The following is a 24,411-nucleotide window of genomic DNA, read 5'->3' as shown; positions in this document are numbered from 1 at the left end:
ATGATATTTCTCTTTTTATCTCTCCTCTCTCTCTCTCATTTTCTTTTCTCTCTCCTCTCCCTCTCTCATTTCCTCTCCCTCCCTCGCCCTCACCCTCTCTTTCTCTCTTTCCCTATTAGATTTAATGGTTTTTCTCTCCTTTTCTCTCTCCTCCCTCTCTCATTTTTTTTCTCTCTCCTCTCCCTCTCTCATTTCGTTTTCTCTCTACCTCTCCCTCTCTCATTTCCTCTCCCTCCCTCGCCCTCACCCTCTCTTTCTCTCTTTCCCTATTAGGTTTAATGATATTTCTCTTTTTCTCTCTCCTCTCTCTCTCATTTCCTTATCTCTCTCCTCTCCCTCTCCCTCTATTTTTCTCTCTCCTCTCTTTCTCATTCCTTTTTCTCTCTCCTCTCCCTCTCTCATTTTATTTTTCTCTCTCCTCTCCCTCTCTCATTTCCTCTCCCTCCATCGCCCTCACCCTCTCTTTCTCTCTTTCCCTATTAGGTTTAATGGTTTTTCTCTCTCCGCTCTCTCTCATTTTTTTCTCTCTCCTCTCCCTCTCTCATTTCATTTTCTCTCTTCCTCTTCCTCCCTCGCCCTCTCACCCTCTCTTTCTATCTCTCTTTCCCTATTAGGTTTAATGATTTTTCTCTCTTTTTCTCTCTCCTCTCTCTCACATTTTTTCTCTCTCCTCTCCATCTCTCATTTACTTTTCTCTCTTTCTCTCCCTCTCTCATTTTCTATCCCTTCCTTACCCTGACCCTCTCTTTTTCTCTTTCTCTATTATTTTAAATAAATTTTTATCTTTTTCTCTCTCCTCTCCCTCTCTCATTTTTTTCTCTCTTCCTCTCCCTCTCTCATTTCCTCTCCCTCCCTCGCCCTCACCCTCACCCACACCCTCTCTTGCTCTATTTGCCTATTATGTTTAACATCTTATCTCTTTTTTCTCTCTCCTCTCATTCTCTCTTTTTTTCTCTCTCCTCTCCCTCTCTCATTTCCTTTTGCTCTCTTCCTCTCCTTCTCTCATTTCTTCTCCCTTCCTCTCCCTCTCTCATTTCCCTATTATGCTTTCGTCTCTCCTCCCTCTCCCTCTCCCTCTCCCTCTCCCTCTCTCATTTCCCTATTATGTTTTCGTCTCTCCTCCCTCTCCCTCTCCCTCTCTCATTTTCTCTCTCTTCCTCCCCCTCACTCTCTCATTTCCTCTCCCCCTCCCTCTCTCTCTCTTTAATTTCCCTCTCTTTCTCCCTCTCCCTCATTTCTGCTCCCTCTCTCATTATATACAAATTATACAAAAAATAAATAAAAAAGAGAGAGAATACACATTCCCTCTCTCATTCCCTCTCTCTCTTCCTCTCTTTCTCTCTCTCATTTCCTCCCCCTCTCTCTCCCATTTCCTCCCTCTCCCTGTCTTTAATTTCACTCTCTTTCTCCCTCTCCCTCTCCCTCATTTCTTCTCCCTCTCACATTATAAACAAATTATACAAAAATTAAATAAATAAGAGAGAGAATACACTCTCCCTCTCTCTTGTTCTCTCATTTCATCCCCCTCCCTCTTCCATTTCCTCCCTCTTCCTTTCCTTCCCTCCCCCTCTCCCTCCCTCGGAACCAAAATGTGGGAGCTTTCGCTCAACCGCCAAGACCCATGGACCGCTTATTGTTTCAAGCGTTCCAAGCGAGCTCTAATGGCGATCTCTCACCTAGTTGACGCGCCGTCAATCATACGAATGTAGTGAGCTTACCTTAGTGCCGATATGAGTTGCCTCCTCTCTTCCACACACCGGTAGCTCCATGATCCTAGATGCTAGCTCAAGAATCCTCAAGCCTCCTCCACCTCCAAGCTCCATCCTTCATAACCGCGCGCGCAAGAAGAGAGAAGGGAAGAGAAGAAGAAGAAGAGGAGATGGTGAAAAGCTTCACCCTCTTGATCCCTCACTCACACACACACTCACTCCCTCACACTCTCACACTCCCTCTCTTAAGAGCACACACAAGCAAGAAGGTGAGAAGGAGAGAAGAAGAAGAAGACTCCTTTTGCCACACACCAAAGAATGATCTCTTATTCACTTTTTGAACTTTATATATACAAACCCTAAAATCCCATGGGCACCCATCCCTTCTTTACATGACTGGCCATTGTGGCAAGGTCCTTTTTCTGTTTTCCTCTTTTAGCCTTGTGCCTCTAGCCTACACGATCTAATCTAATATTTTACAATTGGCACAGGAGGGAGCCCGATGCTCTTTTACAAGAAATTTTCGAGTTTTTTGAGGTGCCTTTTCTTTTAAGGTTGCGCTTTTCACCCCGGTTCATCTTTAGAGGCCACCTGCGTGTCTTTGCTTTTTTTCCATCTTCCTTTTGCTTTTTCCTCCATTTTTCACCATCTTGACTTGGGGTTAACATTTGTATATTCAACCATCAATAGTAGTCCATGATCTTTGCAACATACCAATCTTTCAACAATCAAAACTCTCATTCCTCTTCTCTAACTAACGAGAAACCTTTGATGTGTGAAATACACCATCAATATCATAGAGAGAAATAGCTCTCTTGCTATCTCTCTTCCTATCTTTCTTGCTAACAATAATACCTCCAACAAAATACTATACTTACTATACTTCTTCCTAGGGTAGGAGAGGAAAAAAGAGAAGTTAAAAGTAAAACCTTACTATTGTAATTATAGAATAGAGGAATTGTAGTAGCAGATTTCATCTCATGATTCAATTTTTCATCACATTACCATCAAGCTCTAAAACCATGCAAGCTTCAATCACCATTGCATGTATTTTTTATTATGCTTGTTTTTCAAATTATCTCACATCTCCCATGTTTTATCCTTATCAATTAGGTCCCTCTCCCATGCCAAGTGGCAAACATGCCATTAAATACTTAGAAATTTCACTTAGGATCCCAAATAGGGTAGTGGGATCACAGATCTTGTCAACAAGACTTGCTATAGCAAAAATGCAGTTTAAAACTAAGGGAGAAAAGCATGTGGCAAACATGCGAGTTACCACTTAAGACTCCTATGCATTTACATGACTCTCATTGTGGTTAAGCATTGAAAAGTCAAGCAAATGACCTTTACACTCTTGTCTAGTTTGTCCACATGTAGTGACGTGTTGATGGTTAAAGCAGTTTTACATACAATGATTAGCCCACTCCATGATTTGGAATACAAAGTGTAAACAAACATTTAGTGTAAAGAACATATGCCCAAGATGGCGATGCCAAAGAGATACATGTGGAAGATTGATTATGGCCAAAATATGATCAACAAACCCAAATACAAGTAAGGGATATAGGCTGCCAACCTTAGCACCTTTAGTAAAAAAAGGTGACACATGTAATTTTCCATGCAAAATCACCAAAGGATACATGATACTTGTCATCATTCAACTGTCCAGCTACTAGGATAATGCTTTAAGTCAAAGCCGAGGCATGACTTACATCGTGAAACTTGAATGATAGCACATGCCTGCCTAACAATTCCTTGGTAGTAGCACATTTTAGTGGTACATCTCCTAGATGGCTTCGCTCGGCATTCATGAGAATGCACAGGGTCTATCGTCTAGGTTTCCCAGAGTCCATCCCCTAATGGAAGATACTGGTCATCTCTCGACGAGGATCAACTTGCAAGCTCAAGGTCTTAATTTGACAAACTGAGGTCTCAATACATCAGCTAGCTCCATTGGAGGTGTCCCACAAGGGCTTCTCGTCCGACTAGAGCGATCGTAGTTAGCCTTGGTTCATGGAGTGCAACACTTTTTTCCAGTAATTGGTTAGGATTTAGGGAACCTTAATAGAGTTTTGGCACAGCTGCCACACCTTTTCCCTAAGATTATTTATTATCAAGATTTTAAGACCCCAACCCTAGGTAAGTCAATGCTCGACTCTACCTAATTTTTCCTAATTAAGGTTTCATTCAATCTCTTGAGAGAAGCTCCCAATTTACTAGGACCACCCACCCATAGGGCAGATCCGTCAGGGATCTCACCCACCCACTTTCCACAAATGGTTTTCTTTAGTTTTCTAATTATCTATCACATTAAGTTATGACATATGAAAGAAGCTTCGTTAATTGATCTGATGTCATAGGTTAGTTCGTGTAATTTTTAGGGCACAACACAAAGAAAGAGAAAATAGTCTTTTGGTAAAACATATTTATTTATTATTTGGTAAAGTTATTTATAATGATTTTCCCCTTCTGCCTATGCAAAAGATAAATCTCCGTTCACTGGAAAATCCATTTTTTTGTGCAGAAGAAAAGAAACCCTCCAAGATTTCCGTCCCTTCACTAGTACTGGGGACACTAGGATCCCATCCTAATTCGTATGAGGGTCAGACAGTTCCTAGGAGCGACCGAGAGATTTATGGTCAGAGCCACCTGGCACTCGCACTCCTCCTACCTAATGAATTCCTCACCGAGTGACCTCTCTCCGTCAGGGCCGGCAAAGCTCCTCACGGCAATACAAAACAATCCCTCTTGGAGTAGGGTTCCATGTCTAGCCATGGGGGAGGCATAGCACGATCTTTCCTCTTATTATCCTGATTATATATTTACAATCAGTTCTAACTGCTGCTGCAAGCACAATCAATCTTTCCTATGCAACCATCAATGCATGCACAAATATAAAAGAAATAGCAACAAGTGTTTTTAGCATAGGAAGCATCCCCACCCAAATCTAGGGTTTCTTTTGTAAGGTCCCACCTTATTCTTAGGGTTTTACTTCCTACTTACAACTCTTTTTTGGGATCCGTAAGTTATTTCGTGAATCTGAAGTCTATTTTATCCTTATGAAAAATTTAGTATTTCCACCCTAAAAGATAATATGGGCATTTATACCTATGGCAGGCAATTCACGCACTGCCATGTCCTAACTTGCGCTTCGCAGGATTTCAAATGCTTCTCCAAGTCTATTTAGACTTTAGAATTTGTATCAAAAAATTCTTATCAATGTCCAACAAGTCCTGTAGACTTTCAATATTTATTTAATTTCTTGATACTGATAGTTTTAGGGTTATCGAGTATTTTATAGTTGTTTTTGCTTCAACATTCTCGATATTTTAGGTTAGGGTTCCTTGTTGATTCATATGTGGGTCAACTCATGATATTAATGCCCTCACTCTAATATAATCATTGATATTAATATTAAAATTACATGTGTTTTCTGTAAAAAAATAATTTCTATTTTATTCTATACATATTCTATGGTTTAATCGATAATGTCCAACCATTTGCCAAACTTTCAACATTTATGTAGAAATAACAATTTTCATTTAGATATGTCCTAAAGTACAGTGCTGATTGTTTTTCTAAAAACTTTATTCTAGGCAATGCAAAAATCATAAGTGCAAATTTTTTTTCATCTTTCATACATTGAATTATATTACTATGGACCTAATTTATCAGCATCTAGTATATATTTTCCTATACAAATTTCTGTTGATTCAATGCATTGCTTATTTTATGATTTTCTATAAATTATTATAAAACTACTATACATATGCTTATGATTAGAAAAATAAAATAGAGATAGTCACTTTTAGGGAAATTTTATAAAATATTTCATTCCCTAACATCGTCTACCTTTTTTTTTTTGTTATTATGATCACATACATCATTAATGAAACAACAATAAATATCACGAAATAAACCATCATTACGATATTTTTTTAATGATAAGCATATAATCCTTTTCTAAGTAAAATATTATTTTCACTAAATAGTTAATTAATATATTACTTAGGCTATTTTCTTAAGCAATAGTTCATATGCATTTTCTTTAGAACATGTTTGTAATCGTTTAAAGACAAATATAGCGATAAGCTTATAAAACATTATTTTTTTTCCAAACCAACGAGATGTTACCTCTCTCAAGTTTGCTGTGATGGGGGTTTCACCAATTCCTGCCACATCATTTTCTCCATCGGTCATACTCCTTGCTTTAAATGTGCTTTTTAAATTTCTGTAACCTCCATGGATGTCAAGCGAAATTAATGTGGTAGTTCAAGGAGAGTTGATGATCATTCAAAAAAATTTCGCCAGTGTTTTGCTTTTAGCAATATGGTTGTATGGGACCAAGGCGTAATAGGGGGTAGAGAAAATGGAAATGAGGTAGAAGAGAGGTATTTTCCTTCTTCAAGGCTCAAGCTACAATGGAAAAGAGAAGTAGAGAAAAATTTCCATCATCAAGAGGTCTTCCTTCTTGCTTTCTTTGTGAAGGAGAGGGGGTGTATTTATAGCCATGAGGGGGAGCATGTAGTCGACTCATACTTTTGGCTACTTGTCAAGAGCCAAGTGAGCTTTATTAAAAATGCATTTTGATTGCCTACCTGTTGAATGGTGGTATGGGGGTGTATTTATAGCCATGAGGGGGAGCATGCAGTCGACTCATACTTTTGGCTACTTGTCAAGAGCCAAGTGAGCTTTATTAAAAATGCATTTTGATTGCCTACCAGTTGAATGGTGGTATGGGGATGATTTTAAAATGCTTTCTCTCCCTCCAGACATAAAAAAGATCATGAATTTTAGCTTATATTTTCAAAAAAAAAAACCTTCAAAATGACTTCATTTGGTGATTTTTGGCTAAGTTACCTCATGACTTATCTAGCTTATAAAGTCATGTCATACTCTTTGATACTTAACTTACTCAATATCATGCTTATTCTTGCATGTTCTTTGTCTATCGATTAAGGCATTTACGATTTGTCTTGCGGTTACAAAATTAATGTAATCTTTGATGTATTAAATGGAATCGAAAATGCTAAATCAAATATAATGTGTGAAAATTTATGATCAAGCCGTCGTAATATTATTTATGAGGTATCTTTGCTTTTTGTTGGATGGGAACATTGAGGCATCTTCTCATGTCGGATTGTGGAATTGCTTTAATGCGAGACTCGATATTAAGAAAATTACATGTGGTCACTTATGTGATAGCTTGATGAGTAATTTTTAAAACATCTCAAGCTCGAATTCGTTTATTGATATGAAGTGCTATAGCGAGAATATTACATCCTCTCCTCCTTAGAGCAACTGTTTTTCTAAAGCTGTATCTTCTATCCACGTGGCATTCTCCTCAAGACACTCTTTCCACTGGATAAGATACTCTCTAATGGTTCTATTTCTCATAGGTTTCTCTTTTACATCTAAAATCTTATCAAGCTGGAGTTCAAGGGCTCCTTGACTAGGCATTACAATTTGCTGGTCATCAAGAATATGATCTTGATTTTTCACATAAGCTTTCAGAAGACTAATGTGAAAATGCATTGTGGACTTTCACATGATCAAGAGGTTGTAGTTTGTGGGCATTAGCTCATAGGCATTTGAGAACCTTGTATGGTCCACAATATCTTGGACTCAACTTTTTGAACTGTCCTTATGATAGATAACTCTTCTTTGGGTGTACATGGATGGTAACCATGTCTTCCTCTTGGAAGATACGCTTTTGCCTTCTTAGATTAGCATAAGCTTTCTGGCAGTCTTTGGCAGCTTGGATGTCTTGTCTAATAGTTTTGACTTGATCATCCATGTCTTCTAGAATTTTCTTAGAAACCTCAACCTTTAGGGTTGGATTACAGAAATTTAGTGGCATCAAATAATCTTTCCCTTACAATGCTTGAAATGAAATCATTTGAATACTCTGGTGATATGACACATTGTGGGAAAATTCTACTAAGGGAAAAAATTGTGTCCACCTTGTCAGTTCTCTAGAATAGTAAGCTCTCAGTATATCTTTAATGACCTGATTAACCCACTTTGTTTGACCATCAGTTTGGGGATGGTAAGTTGTGCTAAAGCAAAGTTGGGTTCCATTTTCTTCAAATAGGCTTCTCTAGAAGTGTAATGTAAACAGATAGTTGCGGTCACTAAATGATCCGTTTAGGCAATCCATGAAGCCTAAAGATTTCTTTCACAAACAGTCAGGTAATATTTGAAGCTTTGAGATGAGTGACCTTTGTCAACATATCCACAATTACCATGATTGAATTATACCCTCCTTGAACAAAAGGTAAGCCTACTACAAAATCCATGCTAATGAACTCCCATTTCATCTATGGAATGTCAAGTGGCTAGAGCTTGCTTGGCATTTTGACACGCCCAACATTCACCCACTCACAACTTAGGCATTCAATAACATATCTGAGTACATCATGCTTCAGTCTTTCCTAGTAGTATCTTTTCATGACTGTATTAAGAGTTTTTGCTTAGCTAGGGTGTCCTAAGAACAGGGACTCATGGGCTTGCCATAATATCTTCCTTTTCAACACGACTGGGGGGAAGGCAGAGCCTTGTCCTAAGTCTATCGTCCACACTAAAATTTTGGTATTTAACTCTAAACTTAGAATCAATGTCCTCAACTAGGATTTCTCTAAGCACTAGTTGATACTTAGGATCCTTGTCTGCCTCTTCTTTGGCTAGCTCAATGATTGGATTGCTAGGCACTGATATCATGGTAACTAAAGTCTCTCCTTTAGATGGATCTTCCATGATAAATGCATTCAGAAAAGATTTACAACTTAATGCTTCAGCAATCACATTCTCTTTTCTGGGTCTGAACTTGATTTGAAAAATTCTTGCAAGATTTCAATCCACTGACGTTGCCTCATATTGAGCTCTGGTTGAGCAAAGATCCATTTGGGACTTTTATACTCAGTGAACCAAAGTAAACTTGCTTTCAAGTAGATAGTGTCTCCATAATTTGAGAGCATGGATCACTGCTAAATAGCCCGAGATTATGGATGGCGTAATTCCTCTCATGGATTTTTAGTTTTCTTGAGCAATAGGCTATCGAATGACCTTGCTACATAAGCACACAATCTAGTGCAAGAGAACTTGCATCTATTATGACCTCAAACTCTTGACTTAGGTCAGGTAGCTTTAAAATGGGTGATGTTACTAAACTTTTCTTGAGCTGCTCAAAACCAGCTCGCTCAATGGGCGTCCATATAATAGCAATTTGCTTTTTTAACAAATCAGTGAGAGGTGCAGCTATTAGGATGTAATTTTTTATGAAAATTTTATACCATCTTGTCAGCTGTAAGAAACTTCTTACTTCCTTAACTATTGTTGGAGGTTGCCACTCTTGAATATCTCTTACTTTGGTTGGGTCTATAGAGATTCCTTTAGCAGATACTATGAGTCTGAGATATTCCATCTATCTTTTCAAAGAGACACACTTCTTTTTCTTCACATAGAGCTTGTGTACCCTCATTCTGTCTAGCACAATGTGCAATTGTAGCTCATGGTCTTCGTCTCTCTTGGAGTATGTTAGAATGTCATCAAAGAAGACCAGGACAAACTCATCAAGATAAGGTTGAAAAATGTCCTACAATAATATGTTAAATGTAGCAGGGGCATTAGTTAGACTAAAAGACATTACAAGAAATTGAAAATGACCATATCTGGTGTTGAAGGAAATTTTGGGGATATCTTCTTCCTTGATCCTTATTTGGTAATAACCAGATCGGAGATCAATCATGGAAAAGATTTTTGCCCCTTGCAACCTATCAAGTAGCTTGTCTATTCTTGGGATCGGATACTTATTCTTGATTGTGACCTAGTTTAGACCTCGATAATCAATGCAAAGGTGGAGAGATCCATCCTTTTTATTTTGAAATAGTACTGGGACTCTCCATGGCGAATTACTGGGTCTAATGTATCCTTGATCCAATAATTGCTTGAGTTGCTCTTTCAGCTCAATTTCTTTAGGGATAGATATTTTATACGAACTCTTAGCGATTGGAGCGGCTCTTGGTTCAAGTCTGGATCTCGTGATCGACTTCTCTTCAAGGTGGTAATTCAATTAGCTCTTCTGGGAAGATGCCATCATATTCCTTCAACCAATATGGCTCTCTCTTGTCTTGTTTACACTGCTCAACCTTATTTAATTTTATGAGATACACATGTAATCCTTTTCTTAACCCTTTCATTATGCGAGATGATTTGGCCAGTTCAATCTTGAGTTTTCCTACCTCACCTTGGCTCATCACTTTTTTCCCCTTTAGGTTTTGAAAAGTCACTTGGCCTTTTTTGCACTGAATATGTGCATATTTTTAGCTAGTCCATACCCAATAGACATTCGTAGGCCCCTAAATTCATGATTCTAAATCCCATTTCAAAGAGATTTCTTTTGTCACTAAATTGATTGCTTATTACGCATTCTCTATTTATTAAATTCATGCCAATAAATTAATGAATTGCTTTTCTTTAAGTGTTATTGATGATCTAGCATGGTCATGAGATCATTTAGAGACCAATATTCCTAGTGCATCACTTAATGGGGTGATCAGAGCACTGTGATGACGGGGATATCTAGTACATGTAGTACAAGTTATGAAGGGGGAAAGAAGTGTTTGCCAAGTGTAAGAGTGTACACAAGAACCAAGGAGTTACACATAAATGAAGATGGATTAAGTTCCAAGAAGAGGAAGTGCATTAGCATTGTGTATATGTATTTATGTGTGCATCCGGGGATGGGAAAGTTTACTTGTGTGTAATGAGCATTGCATTCATTTGGGGTCATCCTCTCCCTTACAAGTTAAAAAGAAAGAATAGAGATGTTTTGCTATTCTCAAAACTTAATATCCTATGAGATAAGTTGACTGATAATGGAGTGGAACTAATTCAAGGGAGTGGACATAAGAGTTCCCTCATTCATGTGAAGGTCCACAAGCTTCTTCAACTAATACAACTAAGATGCAAGACTTTGCTAAGTATTAAAATCACATATAGTTTACCATAAATCATAAGCACTGCCTTCTATCTCAATAACATTGAAATAAACTTGCTTAGACAATGATAAGATAATGGTGGACTTGCATAGCTCATCCACATTAGCCCATGTCTCTATATCAAACTCCTGAGCCTTTATGCATCTGCATTTCAATGGCCAATTTTTCTTATTTTCCACTAATACCTGCCAAATTTGTCAATGTTAAAGATGGCACTATCTCTAGTAGTAGATGCCATGATAACTACAAAGAAAAGAGTAAATGGGCTATTGTAATAGCCCCAAAATTATCCCAAACCAACTACAAGAGGTAGGATATAATGCAAGATATAGTTGTCCATAAAACAGGTGTTATAGAGTGCATGTAATAATTATATTCTCTCAAAGGACTATTCAAAACTAAAATTTCAGCATGGCTTGTCACAAAACTATAGGAAATGAGTATATAATAGTGGGCAAAAGACCAAAACACAAAGCTCATGTTGCCAAGAATATTTGAGTAGAAACCAAGATATGTAATGCTTGTCACAAAACTAAAATTTCAGCATGGCTTGTCACAAAACTATAGGAAATGAGAGTATAATAGTGGGCAAAAGACCAAAACACAAAGCTCACGTTGCCAAGAATATTTGAGTAGAAACCAAGATATGTAATGCAACTAGTAGTGGAAGATAGGTATAAACCACTAGGGTACCAAATACTGTTAAAGACACACATATGTTAGAGACATACGTGAAATCCCAAACAAAAAGTAGCATATACATAAGCCAAATGTGCATACAAGATCTCTAGAAGTAAGAGAGATCTACGAGTCTGCAAACTAACTCACTACATATGAACAATTGGGCTTAAAGTAGATAACCAAGCATGCATCCAAAGTCACAAACCTATCTGATAAGAGGAAAGTACTATATGTATAAACCAAAGATAAATTAGTCCACAATCATCAATATCTACATGAACAATGTAGATCATAACTTGCTAAGCATATATGCATAGGCAAGTAAGTGGCTCCCACTGACTCAATAGTCCAATCTCAATAAATAAAATATTAAAGTTCTCCCAAAAAAAAAAAGTTCAAGATCAAGGCAAGCTCAATGCATATGCGTCATAGCATCTAGGTGCTCAAAGACATGAAGCAATACATCCAAGAGTATATACTCGTAATAAGCCTTCAAGCCCATAGCCAACAAAGATTCAAAGAAAGTAGCCACCCATTGCAAATATGCAACCATCAAAGCTCAAAATTAAAGCCTAGAGATCAAGGTAAGTATATCTAGACATAAGAACCAATGACAAGCAACAATGTAGCATCCCCAAAGCATCTATAGGCATTCAATACATAAGCCTTCACATAGTGAATGCTTGCTAACCACAGCGTATGACAACAAAAACCCTTTAAGAATTTATCTAAAAAAGCTTCAATCAATCCAAAAGCCTTCATGATCATCAATACATCATCCTTTCATTGCAAACTTTCCCCATAAGCATCAGTAAAGCATAAACCAAGCAAACACATTTTATCCAAACAATGAACAACATACCTGTCCTGAACTATAGAGAAATGGCTGACCTAAAACCTCATAAACGAAGCTTAATATGGAGTCAGAGAAGGTAGGAAGAACAACGCCAAATGTTGGGCAACAATAGGGAGAACCATGAGGGATAATGGTTGATGACTACAAGGTAGGAGTAGCCCCTAAATATGCATTGCAATTTGTAGGGTTGGTCCTAGGGGCTACTTTACTATGCTTGACCTCTAGGGTGACTTGGAAATAGGGGAAGGTGCTCCAAACGATGAAAAAGAAGCCAAGAAGGAAGGGGAGTGGCAATGTGCCTCAAATGGATTGAAGTGGGATTGCCATGGAAGCTTGGTTGAAGCTCTCTTCTTGGGCCAAAGTGAATGTCAGTGAAGTGTCTCAAATGCACACTTTGATACCAATTTAAAGGTCGATCATGAGGTGAGAGCACAAGTAGAATCAAGAAGATACAATAGTTATGGAGGTTCAAGGAAAAGATAGCACCTTTAATAATAAGACATGCGCCCATCAAAAATAATAATTTCTTCTAGATAATTTGAATACATGCTATCACCCAATGCTTCCCAACGCCACCGTCGCCTGCTTTACACATCAACTGAAGCATTCACAATTGTTAGAAAATAATTAAATTAAGCCGACAAAGTGAATACCTAGTAGTCTTCAGCTACAAAATAAATAAATAGGTTAGAACTCTGTCCTAACCTTAATTTAATACGAGTGCACTCTAAACTCATAAAGTCCATTAATTTAAATATGTATTTTGCGAAATCACCCGTTGTGGAGTCACCCACGTGCACATTAAATTAACATAATGCCCAAAAAGGATAGGCGTCCCCGTCAACTTCTAGCACAAGGAATCCACCTTGTGTACGAGCCTTGAAAAATAAATATAGTTTTACGAAATCCACTGCAAAACCTCATGGAATCCACCATGGGATAAAAACTCACGGAATCCACCATGTAATATGCCTCTTGGCAGCAGACCTACTTTTCATATTCTATTGTCATAGAAGAATAAAGATTAAAGTGACCTATGATGAGTAGCCACCACCACCTATAGTGTACATATGTGCAAGTAATAAGTACAAGTAAATGTAGGCAATTAGGCACAAGTGCCCTTTAATCCCCAATAATATCAAAACAAGCATGTAGTAGACTTGAATCAAGAGATTAAGAGATTATAACCATGGATATTAACAAAGAATTTTATGAAGGGCATGATAAATCCACAAAGCCCTACCACATCCTTAGGGTTGCTATGCAAGGAATCAATGATTTTGTTACCCAAAACACCTACACATGTATCCTTTGACCATGGCTTAAGCTTCACCCAAAGAAAATAAATAAGATAAGTAGATCAAAATGCAAACTTAAGCAACAAGCCAAATTTAATACATATATGATGGCATATGTGAGGTATATAGTGACATTTACAAATATTACAATAGCACTATGAGATTGATCTATAGGAAGAAAGCTCTAAGATCCTTATGTCCAAAGCATGTATAGTACATTTGGATTGTGTAGTATGATAAAAAGGCTATATACATATACTATAAAAAAGCGTAGTACATAAGCATTTTGACTCCATTAATTCCATGACTAGCCATCCCCATGCATTTTGCTACTTGAGAATCCCAAAAGATCAAAATACCACAAGATTTATCTAAAAGGGGGGGGGATCCTAGTGTCAAGTACTCTGATTGGATAAAGTATATAGGATAGCTAAAATGGAAAGAAAAAGTATATATAGGATAACTAAAATGGAAAGAAAAAGACTAGATCTTACTTACAGTATATATACCATATTTCAATTAAAAAAGGATTGGCATAGAGACCAATTGGAGCTCTATTTGGACAAACCTACTCATAAGAGGGTGATTTCTTAAATGAAAACATGATCTATCATTCAAGGTGGACATGAAAGTGAAGTTAAAAGACATGAGATTAGTGATTTAGAAAGTTTTAGCATTGAAAAAAATATATAGATAATGGAAATGTAATTTACTTTTTAGAGATGTTAACCTTTTTGGACTGTCAATTTATGGTCCAAAACAAGAGCACAAAACACTAAGTCCTATGTAGAAAACACATAACTTGCAGCGAGAAATTCATAATCTATAGTAGGATATGCATAGCCACAATAGGAAAGGTATGACTAGTAGCAAGAAATGAATTTTGGGTAACCTAAGCTAATGAACATGTTGGGAAATGACTTGACATTCATCATATCAAATTGAAAGAAGGATGTAAACCAATAGCTTAGAAGCTAAGAATACCTGGTATAATTTAAGAAAGTGTACTCAAAGCTAAGGTTCAAAAATGGTTGGAGGCAGGGTTTAATTGCCCCATTGATGAAGCAAAATGGGTATCTCCTATTATAATCAAACCAAAAAAGAATGGAAAATGGAGAGTATGGATTGATTTTAAGCCTCTTGATGTTGTGAACCAAAAGAGATTACTATCCTCTCCTATTTTAGGATGAGATTTTGGATCAAATAGCGTCATGAGCTTTACAATGTATGTGTTGGGTATTATGGATACTTCCAAATCAGAATAGCAAAGGGGGATCATAAAAATATAGTGTTCATTGCTCCTTGGGGATGTTTCTATTACATGTAATACCTTTTGGTTTGATGAATTCATATGCTAGCTTTCAACAATAGGTCAATTGGGTGTTTACTTCTTTCTTTGGGAAATCCTTGTGAGTATTCATGAATGACTTTTGCATATATAGCTCTAAAACTTTGCATGCTAAAAAACTAGATGAGTTTTTTTATAAACAGGATCAAGATGGGGGATAGTTAAATATTGACAAATGCAAGATAGAAAGGGTAAAGTGATAGTTTTGGGGCATGAATTATTTGCTAATTGTATTTCACCTAAACCTAGTAAAGTTGAGGCCGTACTTCTTATGGATTCTTCAAAAACTATAAAAGGATTGATTAGCTTTGTTGAAAAACTAAGGTATTTGTCAAGGTCTTTTCATATGCTAGCTGAATATATGTATCCTTTACAAAAATAAATTCAAAAATATCATTTAAGTTGGACACAAACTAAAGAGGATACATTCCTACATATAAAGAAGAAGCTTAGTGCTCTCCCAATTCTTATGCCTCCAAAGTGGATTGAACCTTTTTTCATCTCATTCAGTATTGGAAAGAATGCTATTGGAGTTATTTTGATGTAGAAAGGGAAGGGAATGTCTTACATGGTACTTGTCTTTTACATAAGTGGATCTATTGGAGCAATTAAAAAGGCTTGGATGAAAGAAGAGCTATTGGTATGGGGTTGGTATACATAGTTAACACTTGAAAATCATATCTAATTCAAAAACAATTTGTAGTGCTTACTAGTTTCCAATTATTTCTACAGGCTTTGTGGTGTGTTGAAAATGCCCTGAGAGTAACTAAATGGTTGTTGGTTCTATAGGAATGCAAATTTACTTGTCTAAAAGAGCATACTGCAAGAGCTAATTTAGCTAACATTTGAGCTATAAAGAGCATGCTAAAAGTGTGGTTGTTATAAAATCAAAGTTGATAATGTATCCTTAGATTCATGTAGAAATAAAGAATAGAGATGCCACTTTGTTTTTTAATGCAGCTATAGAAGAATGCTGAAAAAGGGAGGTTTGGGATTTGCCATTTTGAATGCTAAAGGTCAAGAAGTTTTTTCAGGAAGTTAAGAAATCAAGAAAATACAAAGCAATAATGAGGCTAAATATGCAAGTTTACATGTTTATTTAAAACAATGTATTGAGTTGGGATATTGAAAGGTAGTCGCAAAGGGGGATGCTATGTTAGTTGTCAAGCAAGTTCAAAATGTCCCAAAAGCTAACAATTTTTTTCTGAGGAACCAGTTGTTCAAGATAAAGGGGTTGATTAAGCAGGTATAAAAATTTAAAAGTTGGCACATTAGTAAGGGAAATTAATAATAGAGCCCATGAGTTGGTTGAAAATGCTATTTCACATTACGTTGTTGCCATGAGAGTAGGCAGTCCTAGATATGAAGATAGGGAAAGCCTTCATTTGATTCAAGAGTTTCTAAAAACTAGCAAGCTAAAATCTTTGGCCGATAAGGATAAGAGGCATGCAATTATTAGAAAGGCCAAGTCATACATAGTTATAAACAACCAATTGTATATGAGAGGGGTTGATAATATAATGAGAAGAGCATTGGATAGCTCTGAAATTCCTATTTGTTTATCTTCTTGTCATGAAGAAGGATGTGGAGGTCACTTTTGATTTGAGCTAACCAAAAGGAAAATCATGTTGGTAGGACTTGGCCTAGTTTGAGTGTTAATGCTACTCACTAGTGTAAAAGTTGCCATGCTTGTTAGTCATTCACTAAGAGAGTGTTGATTCAAGAACCTACCGAAGCTATTATTGCCAATGGGCCATTTAAGAATTTGGGTTTGGATGTAATTGGATCTTTTCCAAAAAATAAAACAAGAAAGTCATATACCCTCATTACAGTTGATTACATGACCAAATGGCCTAAAGGAAAAGCTATTCGAAAATATAAGAAAGAGGATATAGTACCATCTTGATGGGTTAGCATATATGCTATAGGTTTGGGATACCCTTGGAAATAGTGAAAAATTAGGGTCTAAATTTTAAGAATAAGCTAGTTCAAGAATTGATAAGGAATCTAGTTCTGAATCATTGGTTTGTTATGCCTTACTATTCTCAATGTAATGGGCTGGTAGAATCATTCAATGGGACTTTGCACAAGATTCTCTTTAAAGTGGTGGAAGACTATCCAAAGGAGGAACAAGTACTTGCATGAAGATTTATGGGCTTGTAGGATGAAGTTTGTAAGAATACGTCAATTAGATCAATTAGGGTTGGAAGTTTGCAAAGGACTGAAATTGCATACGCTAAAATTGGATAGCTAGTAGAGACAATGGATTGTTATGAGAAACAAATTTTGAAAAGAAGGAAATGGTTTGATACACAATTAAGCAAAAAGAACCTTGATAAGGGGATGTTAGTCATGAGATATGACAATAGTCTAGATTCTACTTTTCAAACTAAACTTCAAGTTGGGTGGGAAGGACCCTTTATGATCAAGCAAAAGTTTGAAAATGGTGCTTATTTGTTACATGATCTACTAGATGGGATGGTTCATATAATGATCAATAGATTCCATCTCAAGAAATATATTTGCATAATCATGTAAATATGGATGCTATAAGTAGTGTACATACAAGTCATAGAGTAGCTTGTTATGGTGGTTAGAAAGTTTGGAAAGTTTTGGTATTTTGGAAACTAGTGTTAATCATAGGATTTGAAATGATGGCCAACATGCTCAAAGTAAAAGTACACACCTAATGAAGGTCCCTACCAAGATTGGTAGCCAAATGAGCAAGTACATGGGAAATATGCACTCTAGAAAGTTAATGTATGTAGTAGACTACGTGAAAAAATGCAAGTACATGGGAAATATGCACTTTAGAAAGTTAATGTATGTAGTAGACTACGTGCAAAAATGCAAGTACATGGGAAATATGCACTCTAGAAAGTTAATGTATGTAGTAGACTACGTGCAACTACAAGTTGACTTTGATATCTTTTGTCAATTTGTAGTTTATGAGTAGTTTTTGTGCTCAAATGTCCTGATTGACAAGGGACCACTCATGTTTTGATTCATGTGATCATTGTTTATATGGTAGGCAAACTCATAACTTGCATAAAAGTCTGGTTTTATAGGTAGTCAATGGTTTTAGAATGCGAGCACTTTTTTAATTTGACTATGATGACTTACATAAAGATTCACAACCTAAGGAAGCATCAGCAATTAGCTTGGTTCAAATTACCACAATGGTACCTAAAGCAACAAGTCAAGTTTTTTTGGCCGTAATGGTTATATGTAGATTCTATGGGTCTAATTGTTCTTAATCAATGCCAACATTCAATTGCAATATCATTGGTGATACATTAATTCTTAAAGTGGTATGTTCTTGTCATGAAAAAGTCAAATAGGTCTCATTCTTGCTCCAAAAAGTATAGGATATATTTGAACTTATTGCAATCTTATTGGAAGTAGTGTGGGTTTTTAGTAATTTGGGGTATTTTATGCAAAAAAGAGATTTGTCCATATGAACTGGTGGTAAGTTCTATATTTTTTCTAAGGGTTTTTCAAAAGTTTTTATTAATAAAGATTCTCTATCAACTAACCATTATGTCCTTTTTATGAGAATTGTTTGTAATTGTAAGGTTTCATGAAGAAAAATAGGAATTGGTTTTTGACTTTCAGTCTAATTGGAGACAACTCAAGCATGGGAGGACATGTCCTTATGGCATGTTAAGGACAATTTTTAATAATTGGAGTGATAAGGGTGTATTTATCTATGACTTGACTTATACTTTGAAGGAAGAGGTAGTTAAAAGGGAAAAGGGCATGGCTAGTAGAACATCATGCAATTTGGCACCTTTGTTTTCTCATCCTGCTAATTAATGCACTATCTCCCTTAATTATTTGATCTCTCCTCTTGATTCTTAGCCGAGTTCTCTATCGTGGGTCATGGTGAAAACTTGGGGAGACAAGTAGTGTAAATTATGTTTGCTTAACTTTTCAATGATTACCCATAGTGGGAGTCCTGTTAATGAATGCGAGTGTTATGCAATAAATCACATGTTTGCCATGTGTTTTTTCCCTTAGTTTTAAAGTACATTGCTACTACAAGAAGTACAATCCTACTGATAGGATTTGTGGTCTTGCTGCAATATTTGGGATTTTGAGTGGAATGTTAAAGCGTTTAACAACATGTTTGATAGCATGGGAGAGGGACCTTAGTAATAAGGGTAAAATATGGTAGATGTGAGAAAATTGAAAAAAACAATCATGAGGAAAAATACCGACAATATGTGATTGAAACTTGCATGATTTGAAAGCTTGATGGCAATATGCTAAAGAATGGAGTCATTGAGATTTGTTGCTACAATTCCTTTGTTCTCTTATTACAATAGTAAGGTTTTGCTTTCAACTTCTCTTTTCCTTTCTCTTGTCATGCATTAGAGGTTTTAGATTAGTTAGTGAAGAGAAACTACAGTTTTGTTGAGAAATGACAAATGATATATGCTCTAAGAAGAGATGTCCTGAATCCCATATGCATAGTGGCGAAAAAGGGAACCATCATGAGCCTATAAAGTGATGTACCTTTTTATCATTCTATGATGGAATACAATAGTACTTTTTCCTTTCAGTCATAGTCAGTGTCATACTCAAGATTGTGTTTATGAGTCCAAGTTTCCATCTTGGAACCTAATTCACTTGAGTAACAGTTGATCTATCTAATCTATGTCATCATGAACATTGTCTTTGTGTTCCATCCACCATAGCCATGCTCTAGATCCATGCATTTTTCAACATGGTATCAGAGCTCAGTCAAGCATGGCTAAGCTCAACTTATCTCCTCTCTCTACTCTCTCATTTTCATTGAGTGAAACCATGGTTGCAGTCTTGTTCCACCACATCCAAACAACCAGCCCTTATTCGAGTGTGAGCACCAATAGTATAGAGAAATCGGCCTCCTCCTGCACTCAATTCTCTTCTCTACAAATCCATGCCCATTTCCTGCTCATGGCAAGCCCTGCCACCTTCAGGCAGAGTACAAGACTGACCCTTCTGCGTGCCACAGCAACTGCTACTTCCTCCACCGCAATTGAGAAACACCAAGAAATCATTTTACCTGGGCAAGAAGAAAGGCTTTGTCAAGGAGATGTGCTTCGTGGCCATGAAGCTCCACAGGCAATACCAATCCACAAAAGGAGGATGAAGTATAACAATGTCATCCCGAATGGACACTTCAAGAAGGATTGGCAATCTTACATGAAGACCTAGTTTAACTAGTCAGCTCATAAGAAGTGCAGATGCCTTCCTTGTCAAAAGAAGGTTGTTCGAATATTTCCACGCCCTACTAATGGTCCATTCACGCATGTGGTTCACTCTCAAAAACTCAAGTACAATGTGAAGGTCAAGGTAGGTTGTGGATTTACTCTGGAAGATCTCAAGAGTGCTAGGGTTTCCAAATGGCTTGTACCCACTATACGTATTTTGTAGACCATCGCAGAAAGAATCGATGCCTCGAGAGTTTGCAGTCTAATGTGCAAAGGTTGAATACGTGAAAAGCCAAGATGATTGTCTTTCCTCTTCGATCTCGAAAGACCAAGGCTAGTGATGCTAGTCCAGAAGAACTAGCAAATGCCACACAGATACAGGGTCCTATTCTTCTCATCAAGAGAGAGAAGTTAGTGCTTGAAATCGTACATGTAACATATGATATGAAAGACAACGAGGCTTATGCAAAAATTTGCTTGGAAAGAATGAATGGACGGATGATAGGAAAGTAGGTTTCTGATAAGATACTTGGAGGTGCTTAACTAGAATTCTATAAGTATGATGGTGATCTCAAGGAAATCTTGGTTGTTGTAAAGGAGAAATTGAACAAAGTAGCTGAGGCATGGACAAGAGAATAGAAAAACCATTGTCTTGAAGAGACAGAAAAGTCTTTCAGGAATTCTAGCAAACTCCTACGATTAATTGTATCATAAACAAAGAATGTGAAAATTCCTGACTTTGGTTGTTTTCCATTGTAATTGATTGAAAATATTCAATTCCGACAACAAAGATTGGATGACATGTCATTATTGTGGCAAGACTGATCATATAGCCAGTGAATGTTTCCACCATAAAAGAGCACAACTAGTGCAAAATGGTAGCCATTAGAATCAGTTCATGAATGAAAGAGAAGAAGAAGATGCTTTCGCCATCAACAATAACTCTAATAGATTGTTTTGAAGAAATTATCTTTCCCATAGTGGATCTTATGTTTTTCCCATAGTGTATTTTGTTTCCCTTAGTGGATTTGCTTTGTAAAACCAAACCCTTACCAAAGATGTAAAGTTTCAAGCTTTAACTTGACTAGACTGCCTATGAGCTAGTCTCCTGGTCCATGTCATCATGTAGGGGGGGCAAAAGCCAACAAGTGTAGGAACTCATCATTTGAGGGGGGGTGTTGAGAAATGACAAATGATGTATTCTCCAAGAAGAGATGTCATGAATCCCATATGCACAATGGAGAAAGAGGGAACCATGATGAGCCTATAAAGTGACGTACTTCTTATAATTTTATGATGCAATACAATAGTACTTTGTCCTTTCAGTCATAGTCAGTGTCATACCTAAGATTGTGTTATGAGTCCAAGCTTCCATCTTGAAACCTAATTCACTTGAGTAACAATTGTTCTATCTAATCTATGTCTTCATGAACATTGTCTTTGTGTTCCATCCACCATAGCCATGCTCTAGATCCATGCATTTTTCAACAAGTTTTGGTGATTGAAGGATCGGTATGTTGCAAAGATAATGTACTAGTATTAAAGGCTATATATATGAATTGACTCGATGAAAAGTTTGAAGGAGCTTCAGAAGTAGAAGTAATAAAATTGCAAATCTAGAACGAAAAGGCAATTTGTTATCTCGTCGTCTTGGAGTCCCCATAGCAGTATTCACCACTCCACACTGGGTTCTAGAGCTTTGTAGTGCTTGTCTAGGAAGAGTGTGCTAAAATGTATGCATTTTGCACTGAATACATATATGGAATAGAAAGAGGCAATTGGTTGCCTATAGTTTTGCATTTTTCCTAGCGATACTTATGATCCTACAACATTTATTGAAACTTTGTAGTGTTCTATCATAGAAGACTATGTGAAATGTATGTTTTTCCAACTGGTATACAAATATGGAACAATAAACAATTCATTACTCGCAGTCCTATAGTCCTTGCAGTGACAATACTTGCAATGGTAGTTCGTGCAGCAAGTTATCGCTCCTATAAAATAAGTAGATCAATAAACTAAATATTTGAACTATTATAAGGCTAGATTGAGCTCTCAATTGGAAGGAAATGATACAAGAGTCCTTGTTTTGCTTTCTGTGATGTTGATCCTAAAACTTTTGTTAAGAGAGATTCTTGGGTTTTCTACTATGGTGTTGTCATGGGAGTTGATAGAGGATGACCACCCAATTCACCTACCATATTTTGTTAAAATATATGTGGTTCTAGAGGCACATGTAACCAAATCCCATAAGCAAAGGGAGCGGTGTGTACCAAAGCTCAAAACCTATAAAAAGATGTACTTGTGAACCATGTATTTTGGACTTTAGGCCTATTAGGTTTGCAAGGCGGCCAAGCTATCAAGTATTATTAGGAAGGCCATCGATCTTGCAATTTGATTGCCAAGTTGATATACTAATTGGTCATCTAATTTTTGGTGGAGGTGCCAAATGCATAATAGCGGATGCATATCCTAAATATCCTCAAAGTGAGAGAATACCCTTATCTTTGATAGAATTAGATACATTAGAGAATCCTTATAGCATTAAGACTTTGTCAAACAATGAATCAAGAGAGGGGTCCACTATAGAAGATGTCTACTAAATGACTTTGAATGAGTCGATAGAAGCTCAAGGAAAAATAAGAGACATGGATGTGATTGAGCTAGATCTTAGTACATCGGATGAGCCACTATCGATTAAATTAGGATCTATGTTTAGTATGGAAGAGAGGAAGGAATATGTGTCCTTGATCCAAGAATTTTGTGACGTTTTTGCTTGGAACTATGATGAGCTAAGGGGTATTCCTCCTAGTCTAGCTATGCATACTATCCCCCTAAATGAGGTAGCCATCCTGTTCGATAGAAAGTGAGATGTATGCCTTTTGAGCTAAGGGACAAACTATTTAAGGAGTTACAAAAATTGTGTAAGGTTGGCCTAATATTTCCTATACAACACATGGAGTGGTATTCACTAGTAGTTATAAAAAAAAAGAAAAATAATCAAATCCAAATTTGTGTAGATTTTAGGAAGAAACTTAGTAAACAAATGATCAAAGATTACTATGCTCTGCCATTTATTGATCATATTCTAGATCAGTTAGTGGGTAGGGATATCTATTCGTTTATGGATTGCTTTGCCTGTTATAATCAAATGGCTACTGTAGAGGAAGATAAGTTGAAAATGACATTTATTACTATATTTGGCACCTTTATATATCATGTTATGGCTCTTAAATTATGCAAATGTGCCAAGGTCTTGGCAAGGTATGGCAGCTGATAAAACTTTCGGTGATATTTCCCTAGAGGAGTTGTGTCAAGGAGAGGATTGGGGAGAGAGAAAGAGGAGAGAGAATATTGCAGAAGAGAGAGAAGAAGAGAAGCAAAAGTAAGAGAAAGAGAGTGACAAGGAGAGAGAAAGACTAGAAATGGAGAGAGAAAGACATAAAGAGAGAGGAGATAGCCATGAAAGCTAGAGAGAGGGAGAAGATGAGGGAGACTTGTATTATTATAACTTGATGGTCAAAAATCCAGTCCCTTACGCATTTTACACCAGCTAGTGTAGTTGCTATTTTATCCTAATTATTTTAATTCCCCTCTCTTACATTATATCCCCACCCAAAGGTTTTTGCCCTCAAAAACAAGTTGGGCACTTATTACAAAAAGATAGGGTAGAAGCAGACCAAAGTACTACTCTACTGCCGACATTACAAGGGTTATTTGATGGAATGGCGGGTAGTCGTTGATGTATAAAGGGTCATTGATCAAGTATGATATATAGAAATGATTGGGGAATGATAAAATTTAAATCTTGACCCATATTCTCTAAGAAGATGAAGCTTGCAAGGAGTGGATAGGACCTTGATGTAGTAAATATGAGATAACTTTCTGTAGACAACTCCAATCAAGGTATGCTACACATCAAAATGGAGCTGGTAAGTGCTTTCAGCCCATGTAGGTTGGGTTTGGCTGTTTAGAGTTCAGAGTAAAATTTGGTGTAAAACAGTGAGCTATCTGCAATCTTCTTTGCATTAAAATATAGCCATAGATAACCAATCTTCAGCCAAAAGAGTGTACCAAAAAAAGAAATTTCCCACAAGATGGATGATGGTCTAAATGAGATCCCAAGCAATCTATTAGCCTCCTCAATCAAGAGGTATTTCGTCATAATGATTGTCCAAGAGAAGAGAATGGCCATCAACCACATACTCCAATCCACCCGGATCAAATGGATACAATGAAGTATCTCCATAATCAAGTCCATAATCATATCCATAATCTCCCGGATCATAGGGAAGCACAATGCCATCTTCATCTTCATG

At 36.8% G+C, this 24,411-nt stretch overlaps 1 pseudogene; it reads left to right on the top strand.

Moving 5' to 3' along the window:
• The first annotated feature begins 20,027 nt into the window (after positions 1-20,027).
• On the top strand, positions 20,028-23,481 carry LOC148036516 (large ribosomal subunit protein eL13z-like; annotated as a pseudogene).
• Positions 23,482-24,411: the final 930 nt, after the last annotated feature.

The sequence above is a fragment of the Lygodium microphyllum genome, chromosome 5 (assembly GCF_053477565.2).
Source record: "Lygodium microphyllum isolate KBCC chromosome 5, Lygodium_microphyllum_v1.1.10, whole genome shotgun sequence".
NCBI lineage: Eukaryota > Viridiplantae > Streptophyta > Polypodiopsida > Schizaeales > Lygodiaceae > Lygodium > Lygodium microphyllum.
This window is presented reverse-complemented; position numbering and strand designations above follow the sequence as displayed.